Source organism: Corvus hawaiiensis, chromosome 22 (assembly GCF_020740725.1).
Source record: "Corvus hawaiiensis isolate bCorHaw1 chromosome 22, bCorHaw1.pri.cur, whole genome shotgun sequence".
In the NCBI taxonomy this organism is placed as follows: Eukaryota; Metazoa; Chordata; class Aves; order Passeriformes; family Corvidae; genus Corvus; species Corvus hawaiiensis.
This window is the reverse complement of record NC_063234.1, coordinates 6,279,671-6,289,406: the sequence shown is the minus strand read 5'-3', so window position 1 is coordinate 6,289,406 and position 9,736 is coordinate 6,279,671. Positions and strand designations below refer to the sequence as shown.

Genomic DNA, 9,736 nt, shown 5'->3' with positions numbered 1-9,736 from the left:
TTCAGTATCTGGCTTGGGATGAGCTGTATCATCCTGTGGAGGGCTATATTCCTCACTGCTGACTTACAGAAGTCTGTGGTGAACGCCCGAACTGTCACCAAATTGTCTCATGGAAAGGAAGCACTCTTTGCATGATGGAGCTTTTCCTCAAGTCCCTCCCAATAAGATTTCAACTTTTGAAAGACAGGTGTCTGCCAAGGAAGGTGGGAGCCTCCCTTGGAATGGAAAATATTACCCCCTTCCCTCTGAATCATTGTAACTTTGAAATTAAGGAGCTTTCAGGCAAAGATATGGGAAAAGGAATAACAGTTCTTTACTAGCATGTATAACAAGGCAAGGAAGCAACAGCAAAAGCAGCAACAAACAGAACCAGAGACCCAGTGCCGGCCTCTACCGGCCGCAGGCGCTTTCCCCTCGGTGCAGTTCCACTCACGGCCGGCAGGGGCGCTGCTGGCTCCCGGCCGGGCAGGGCAGGTGCGGTGATTCCCCGCGCCTGCAGGGGGCGCTGTGGCGCGAGATTGGCTGTCTCTGTCTCCACGTGGCAATGGCGGCTCAGCCAGCGAGAGAAAGAGAAAAGGGCCTTTCCTTTGCAAACTTGCGGGAAGTAGCTGGTCTCAGTGCCCCTCGGGACACTGAATGGATTGCAGCAGGAAACCTCGGAGGCAGCAGGCTGGAACAGCAGAGGCGGGCACAGCCGGGATGACAAACACAGTGTAGCAGAAAACTCCGGGCGTGCCAGAGGCTGTGGGGTGGCAGGATGTTGGGTTAAAATGTAGCAAGAAGCCCTGAAACACAGAGGCAGAGAACAGCGGGGCTGGGCAGGGAATCGCTCCCCTGGGTAGCTCACCGGGGATGGCTGATACTGGGGTTGGGCTGCGCAGTGGGAGCGGTCCCCGGCAGTGAACCGGGTGCTCAACAAAAAAACAGGCAAAACCCACACGGCAACAAGTCTCTCTCCTCAGAGAGATCACGCCGCGTGGAGTTGACTTGCCTCAGCAGAAGGAAGCAACTGCCCCTCGCCCCCCCCACCTCTCACAGAAGATCTCGGGCTGGCTCTCACCCATCACAATACTTCCAGAGCTGGGCTTGGCAGGGATGGGGGGGGTGGAGGGGTGCAGAGCAGTGACTACCCTGGACTCACAAAAAAAAAAAAAAAAAAGAGTATGGGATAAAAAAACATCCCCAAGACATATGTCCTTTGCAAATAGGTTCCCCAATGTTGAACAATGTCGACCACATTATATGCTCTTCCTTCTGTTGCCTACATACTTACAAAAGTCCATCCTGTTGTTTTTGAATTCCCAGCCAGATTCAATTTCACTTGGGCTTTGGCTTTTCTAACTTCAATCCTGTGTGCTTTGACAATGCTTCTGTATTTGTTCCAGTTATCCAACCTTACTTCTACCCTGTATGCTTCTTTCTCTTGTTTTAGTTTTGCTAGGATCTCTTTATTCATCCGTGCAGACTTCTTGGCATTTTTGCCTGACTTAATATTTGTTGGAATGGAAGCCCCTTGAGCTTGCAAAAGGAACTCAAAGAATCTTGTCCATCAGAAATATTTCTTAGTTAGTCCTGGTGTCTCAGGACAATTTTCATCCAAAGCTGGATGTGATTGGATTAAGCAAAGACAAGATTTAAACCTGCCCAAAGTAACGTGGTTGCAGGTAAGAATACATCCCCATGATACAAGACGTGGCAACAGGAGCTGAGCCATCTTCTTCTGCAGCCCAATCTTTTCCAGCAGAAAGCCTCGCCCATAAAGGTGTCTCTGTGCACCCCTCAAATGTTTCATGGGCAGTTGCAGTACAAGATGGGTAGACATTTGTGCAATAAAAAGTGATTGCTGCCAGATTTTGTCACAACCAGTCTCTTTCAAGGGTAAAAGAACTAAACTCAAGATTAAATGGATGAGCTTGTAGGTGAGGTCTGCCCAAGTCTGTGCAATTGACTTGGGGTATTTTCAATAATCTTGGCACAATTAAACTCACGGCAGATGTATGACGTTGTCAGCATACCTGCAAGGTTCTCAAGAGACAACAGGACATCATGTCTCAAAATAATTTGCGGAGTCCATCAAGGATCCTCTGATTTGGGCATCTGTAGATCATGCATCATTGTCACCTGTGCACATGCTTATCTGCCCAGGTGTCTGAGGGCTTACCAGGAACCATATGAGAGTTATTCCAATGCAGAACCCAAATGTATGCTCGGACAGTTTGAAGCTCCTGAAGCCTCATCAACAGTTAATAGCACTTCAGCTTTTAGCAGATATCAATCTTCTTGGAAGCAACTGATCTCCCTCTTGCTAAAACTAATTTAGTGAGAGACTTGCTCACCACCTTCCATATCCAAGATATGGATATCTGGTTGCTCCAGAATTTGATTGTGATGAAACAGGAGAGCAGTCCCTGTCTGCTGAGCATACCATGCATATGGTGATGGAGACTGATGGAGCAGCATCGCCTCAGAAGCAGAGTGCCAACCAACACAGAAACCTAATTAAATGTGACCAGGAGATGGCTTTACCCACATCACTTCCAGCCCTCTCTGCCCAGAGAAATGGGTTCAATAAGGCAAAGGCCCACCTGAAGCTGTTTGACAGCCCAGGCATTAACACATGGCCTTACATCACTTGTGTTTAGCTTCAGCCCAAGCAGGTGCCTCCACACTCCCATTCCAGTAAGGCCTCAGTAGCTTTGCCACCCATCCCACACAGCTGCAGTCCCCACTTGGGCCAGGAAAGTCCTACTATGATAGGTCACAGTGTCCCTGAGACAGTGCCCTGTCCCCAGAGTGGCATGGGAGGCTCTCGAATTCCAGCAGCTACTTGCTGGCCCAAGGCACTTCTGCTTAAGCTCACATTGGGCACATCAGATGTTTATCACCTGCCCTCACCTTGGGAAGACAAACCAGGCAGTCTGAGCACTGGGGTTGTTGAGGCTGGTGCAATCAGCCTTGTCCCATGCTGGCTTGCAGTGTCCAAGGGAGGGGAGGGGAAGGGAGACATTTGAACATCCCTGTCCTCTGTACCAAGCTCTGAACACCCTGTAGCCACTGCCTGGGCCAGGGGAGACTTGCATTGAAATGTCAGGGACTTAACTAAACTTCCGCAATTTCTGGGGCAGCAGGACAGCTCTTCCCCAAGGGCCCGTCTGCCTCTCCTGCTCACTAAGGCAGACTCAAGGTTGCTACACTTAACCACCATCCTGTTACGAAAATTCAATGGGTTTCCCATGGTCTGGTCCCTGAAGAAAATATGGACAGACAGAGCCCTGCTCCTTGCCTCCCCTCTCATCCCACCTGGTCCTTCCTGCATTCATGGAGCCAGCTGCAAACCACCCCAAGAGTCTTTGCAGGGATCCTTCTGCCTGGACTGCAGATGCAGGGTGAAGCCTCTGTGGCAGCAATGCACTACCCCAGCACAGTTCTGCCTGCAAGGTGCTGGATAACCACCCTGGCACAGAGCATCCTTTCACCTCCAGGGATGGAAAGTGCCATGCACTCGGAAGAGACATATCAGACTCTGCTTCCAAATCTTTGCTTGCTCTCTCTGGTATCCTGTGACTGCCTGCACAGCTGTAGATGGCCAGACATTATCCCTCCTATTGCCACAGTGCTCTAATCCTTAGTCCTGGGAGAGGGCTGTGATCTGACCCCTCTCCTTCAATAGCTCATTTCCTTATTTAAGTACTTTCATTGCTGCCCAAGATTGTGGGGATAGACCCTTCCAGGCAGCTCAAGCACCATAGGAATCACCCCCTTGGCTGGCTGTGCTCCCCACAGCCTCATGCTGGGGTCACAGCAGCTGCTGCAACCAGCCCAGCCAGCCCCAGGCTTGCAAGAGCATCCGGTTCCTGCCAGCACCCAGCATCACTGGGTGGGTGTTTGTCTGCCTTTCTCTTTTGAAAGGAGTTTCCATAGGAACAGGCAGGCCAGCAGCCCTCTGCAGTGTGGTTCTGGTGTATTACCCAGCGTGAAAGTGCACAGCTGCCCAGTATTGTCCAGCAGCTGTTACCACATCCGCCAGCACTCGCTCAGCAGCAACATTGGAGCATTATGAGGCCACTCAGCCATGGAGATTGTGGGGCTCTGTCAAGTAAACACTGGGACTCAGAGCTGGAGATGTGCTTCCTCGTCAGGTCTGTTCCCAGTCTTTCACCTGAAGCATCTTAGTGCCTCCCAGCAGTGCAACAGGGGACACGGTAGAAACCCGTCCCACGTGCTGTTCCCACACTGCTGCCCTGTTCAGGTCCTGGGGTGGACAGCCACCAGCCCCTCAGCCCAGCCGGTTCCCCATCATGACCTCAAAAGCATTCCAGACCCCCCGGGTGAGGATGCAAGAACAGTGTCCATGCTCGGCATCCCCTCCCACTTGGAGGGAAAGGGAGATGGGTCACTGGGACCCATCTGCGTGTGTGGCATCAGCCTACTGCTGCAGCCGCTTGGTGTGGGGTTGGCAGCACAGTAGCAAAAGTAGCTGCGCGGGGGGCCTGGATCAGGCTGGATCTGGCTGGAGGAGGAGGCACACTGCATTTCCCAGACCAGTGCTGCCAGCAGAACTGCTGTTGAGGTCCAGCCAAAACCTAAAGCCTCCTTCCCCAGCTGGGAGCTGCGCAGCTCCCCTTCCTCCCTCCACCCCGTCCCCTGACACCCGGCTGCAGCTGCCTCTCCCGACACTGAAGGGCGCTCTCCGAAAGCCCGGCTGGCGCAGTGCTGCTGCAGGATGATGACCCGAGGGCTCAGAGCCCTCAGCCGGCTCTCACAGTGCCGTGTGTGTACCCGCACGTAGCTCATCTGACACGGGGCTGGGAATGACTTGGTGGAGGGAGTCTCCACAGGCCATCTTTAGGATGGGGTGCTGTCCTTCCAGGAGGTTTTTCAGCTGGAAGGAAATACCTTTAGTGGGCAATTCCTTCCAAATCTCTCATTATTCCTGGTAGCCAGATGTTCCCCTGCAGCTTCTGAAGAGACAGGAGCTGCAGGTCTCTGTCATTTTTTCTTCCCCACCAGATCAACCTATTTCTCTCTTTCTTCCCTCATGTCACATCCCTGTGGTGATGGCGAGGGGTGGGGAGCAAGGACACTGTGAGGGTGAGGGAAAAGGCTTCATGAGAGAAGGTAGAGTGTGGTGGGCTACACTGGGAAGAGGCAAGGGGTGGAGGGCACAGGGGATGGACAGAGCAGGAGAGGAGGAGTAAGGGGCAGGGGAAGGATGCATTTTATAATTCACTGTTCCACTAACCCCCTAAATAGAGTCACCCTGGCCTGGACAGGACAGACAGCTGGAGGTTAGCAAACGCTTCCTCCTCCCCCAGACAGGGAACAGCAGTAGGGAGGCAGCTGGGGGGCCCTGGCTGTCTGAAGTCCCAACTGCCCCGCACTGCTCCCACCCCATCAATCCTGGGAGCATCCCATGTGTGGCTGTGCCCCTGTCACATTTGTTCTGGGGCAAGGTCTGTAAGCCTCCAGCCCTCTCAACTCAGTTTTTCACTAGTGTGGGTCAGGAACTCAGAGCATGGAGCAGGATCAGGCCCAAGCCTTGCTTTCCCTTGGCTCTGCTGGATCAAGGTCCTATTGTTTTGGATAGGCTGGGTTGCAGCATCACCCAAGCCATGGGGTGAGGGGGTGGGAAGCGAGGGTGCATATACCAGCAGCAGATCACGGTGACTGTCTTGTGCATGGCCAGGAGATCCCTGGTCTGTGGTTCTTGCAGGCTGAGAGCTTCTCCCCATCCAGTCCCACCCTTCTGGACATACCCACAGCACTCTGGTGTCTCATCCAGGACAAGGTCCTTTCCTGGTTCAGAGTGACATTCTGGGTACCCCCAGGAGTCATCCCCAACTGCTGTACACGGTAATGGTCTAGAAAGAGAGGAGAGATCAGATTAAAGATCTCTCCATTCAGAGCTGGAGGGTCAGAACAGGATATGCTCTTCCCCCTGACACCCAGAGGTGAATGTAAAAGGGCACAGGGTTACATTGGGACCACTGCTGTGACTTGAACTGAATTTTGAGCTTCATCTTAGCCCCAGAGATGTTGGAGCAAAATCCTTCTGGACATCTCTGAAGGGGAAAGGTGACTATTTTATTTGTTTGTTTGTTTGTTTTTATTTTGCAAACATAGCTGCCCTGGCTCATCCTCTGCGTGACCACAGCACAGTTTGGGGCCAAAGCAGAGCCTCCCACCAGTTCTGGTCACAACAACCCTTCAGGCTGCAGACTTTGGTAAACATGTCTCCATGAAACCTTTCTCTTTGTTGTTCTTGTTTTCAAACCCAAAGTATTTGCTCCAAGGAGCAGCTGGGAACAGCAGAGTGGGCAGGGTTATGTTGGGACCTTGTGTGGCATCCCCTCGGCATGTGTACCATGCTTCTCTCCTACTCTCGCACCTACTGGGACAGAATCTGGCAGAGGAGCTAATGCTGGTGCCCCAAAGCAGGGAAATAGCTGAAGGACTGAACAAGAGGGAAGTTTTGTACCTTGTTCCTTGAATAGCTTCTATGGAAAAATTGGTCAGAAATCATTCACCAAAGGGAGGTTTTGAAGACACAATCAGATTTTCACCTAATGAGTTCTTTTCATTAAAACATTTGCTTTCAGAGAAAATTTTCAGTGTTTCATCTGAAAGAAAGAAAAAGCAATGAATTCAAAAACACCACTGCCACATCTCCCAGCAAAGGGAAAGCTGGGTTGACCCTGCCGTGCAGATGAAGAGTGAAACCCAGAACACCTGAAGGGCCAAGGTCTGTGTGTAGCTGAAAGAAGTCTGCCCTCCCCAACAGTCAGATTGTCAATTTTTGCCAAATAGCTCAAACATCCCAGAGAAACAAATGTCCTGATGTGCCACTGGCTGTTGAATTGTTGTGGACCAGGCAGCAGTGACAGAGATTCGCAACCAGGGGAGTTCTGTTAGTTGTCCCTATACATGAGACAACTCTGCAAGAACCTTTTAAGACATAGAAGCATGAAAATAAGCAAGGCCAGGGGCATCCAGGGAGAGCAGTTCACTCAGCATCCCAGCCTAACCATGGCATAAGGCATCTTGCCTTGCCCCTTCCATCCCAGTGCTGGGCTCCTACATCCTCTGCCCCTGAGCTCAGCCAAAGCTCAGTAACTGCCAGCTAAGTCATTAGTGTGGCACAGCCCCAAAGCCTGGCAGGGAGACAGGGCATAAAAGCAAGACTCTGTGACATGGACCAGAAGGACAGTCCTGGCAGACTGCACCTGGCAGGGACCCAGAGATGCTGCTACAGCCGACATCCCCAGCCGCCACCACAGCAAGGCCAGGTTGGGCGCCAGGAGATGTGGTTTGCATGGAGCTATTGTTCCATGGGAAACTGGCTGTCTTCCTGCTCTTCATCTGTCAGCAGGATTTTCAGAGAATATGTTCCCAAATATGAAGTGAATGTGGCAGGCTGAGCTGGAGCCCTTTGCTAGAAAACCTGGACGTCAGAGTGGGTCCGGTTTAATCCCAGAGTCTGTGAGAATCAGTGTAAAGTAGCATATCAAGTGAACTTTTCACTCTGTGGCAGGAGGGATTACCACATCCCCTTTGTTTGTTGTGCACTGCGTAACTGAAAACACTTTAACCCTTTCTTGCAGCCCTGCGGCACTAAGTACCCATGAAAATTCCTAGGAAAACTGCAGCTGTTCCAGTCTCCGCTGGTTGGAGGGTGACGGGTACTCTCGTTTTCCATGAGCCATTGCTCCTAGGCTCCCTCTTGGCTAGGGAAATGGGTCCTGTTTTAAAATGCCTCACCACAGAGCTCCTTGGGAAGGTTTTGCATCAGGCAGTGCAGGCAGCACCAGGTGCTCCCAACTTTCTCATAGCCCTGGCCTGGCAAAACCTTGGAGGAGGCTCCACTGGTTCCATGTCCAAGTGAGTTTTGCAGCTACAGAGCAGCAGTTTCAGCCCTTTCAGCACCCACACAACTCACCAGTCTGTCATCTTTTACTGCCCTGCATTAGTGCAGTTCCAAGGAGAAAAAAACGCACAGGAAAATCCTGCCAAAATATTAAAGTGAGATCATTTCTATTAGAAAATGTTCCCTGTGAAGAAGCAAGTTTCGATGTGAAGCAAATCAGAAAAGTTATTTTGGTTCAAGATGAATGAAAATGCAAATGCTGGCCTCTGAGAAGTTTATTTCTAATAAATCACGTTTCATTCCTCCCTCCTCTTTCTTGGTTCTTTTCCAGTTGAAATGCCTCAAAATTTCATCAGTTCTGGACAAGTCACCAGGTGACATGGTGTCATGGTTTTAATGCTCCTATTCCTACTTGATAACTTTCCTACAGTTGGAGAAAACAAAGGGGAAATAAAATGGAGGAAAGGCAGAAAAGCCAGACTCCAGGACATGAGTCATCTCACTGCCCTCAGCAGCAAACTGAGATGAAAGAGAGAAAACTTCCTGTTTCCAGTTTCAAAAGACAGGCTTTGAAATGCAACCCGAAAAGCTGAATTTGAAACTGGGCTTTCCACCTTATCCTGTAAATTCCACAGAGTATTGGAGACATGAAAAATTACCTTTTTTTTTTTTTCCTGGAAAGGAAAGCATTAAAATAAAACTTTCTAGTTGGGGGATTTTCTCCTTTAGGAAGTTGGTGGTGTCACCTCTGCAGCAGCTTCTCATCAGTCTCAAGCTCACTGGGTAGGCCCCACATGCCACATTTGCTTCTCAGGATGCAGTTTTTACTCTCTCCAATCTGCACTGTGTCCATCACCTCCCAGTCACTCCCCACCCTGGCCTCAACAATGCTTGGTCACAACAAGCCTTCCCTCCAACTCCCTCCTCTGGAAATGCCCAAAGGAAAGCAGCTGAGCAACCCTCTGCTCATCCACTGAAAAAAAATTCTTTAAGGTCAGTTCAGGAGCTTTCTGGGGGCAATTTTAGTTATTTCATGTGTTTGCAGCACAAGGACCACAACATGATGTTCATGACCAGCACTAAAGTGGGCAGTGCAATGCTTTCAGTCCAGGCATGGACTCCAGCCCAGCACCCAGAATTTCTAGATAGACAATGTGTGTTCACTAGGAGATAAGGACCAGGTCTGGATCCTGGACCCTCTCCATTGTACTCTTTCTTGCTCTTCATTTGGGTGTTAAGAGCTAATGGGCTGAATTAATGACTCCTCCAACCCTGGCACTAAAGGAAGGTTCCAGGTTTCCCAGCCCTCTTTGCCAGGTGCTAGGAATCATCCTGGTTTCCTTCCTTCCTGGTCTCTTCATGGCCCTGGGCTCAGTGCCATGAAGCTCTGCACCTTCCTGCTACCAAGGAGCTGCAAAGCATCCACATCTAAGCAAAATCCTCAGCACAGCTGGGACAGATGCTGGTCCGGTATCCCAAATTGCCTTTGGGTGAAAATGAATGAACTCTCCTTGTGAATGCTGGGCAGGTACTGCCCAGACAATTGACTGCAAATATTCAATTACACTTTGAAATGCATCTTAAGAGAGCCAACCTGCTCTCTTAAGAATGCACTTTCCTAGGCAAACACATGGAAAACCACATTGTAAGCTCAACTGCTCGCTGAAAATGAATTTCTGAATCATTTAAGTAAGCACTAGTGGTGGGAACTGGGGATCTGGCACCCAAGACAAAATCGTCAAAAGGCAGAGTTCCTTTCTTGGAATGGATAAGTGGGTCAAACAGCTCATCTTACCTGGTCTTCAACCCTTGCTCGTCATCCTCTTGTCCCACAGGATGGCAAGGGTCACACACAAACCATTTCTTTGGAGT

The 9,736-nt window shown here is 50.5% G+C and overlaps 1 long non-coding RNA gene across 1 annotated transcript; it reads right to left on the bottom strand.

Annotated features, from left to right (window-relative positions):
• Positions 1-289: 289 nt before the first annotated feature.
• On the bottom strand, positions 290-9,199 carry LOC125337075. The gene is made up of 2 exons (XR_007207933.1): positions 1,274-9,199; positions 290-742 (listed from the first exon to the last, which is right to left on the bottom strand). It is a non-coding gene; the product is annotated as an uncharacterized LOC125337075 (long non-coding RNA).
• Between the last annotated feature and the right edge of the window lie 537 nt (positions 9,200-9,736).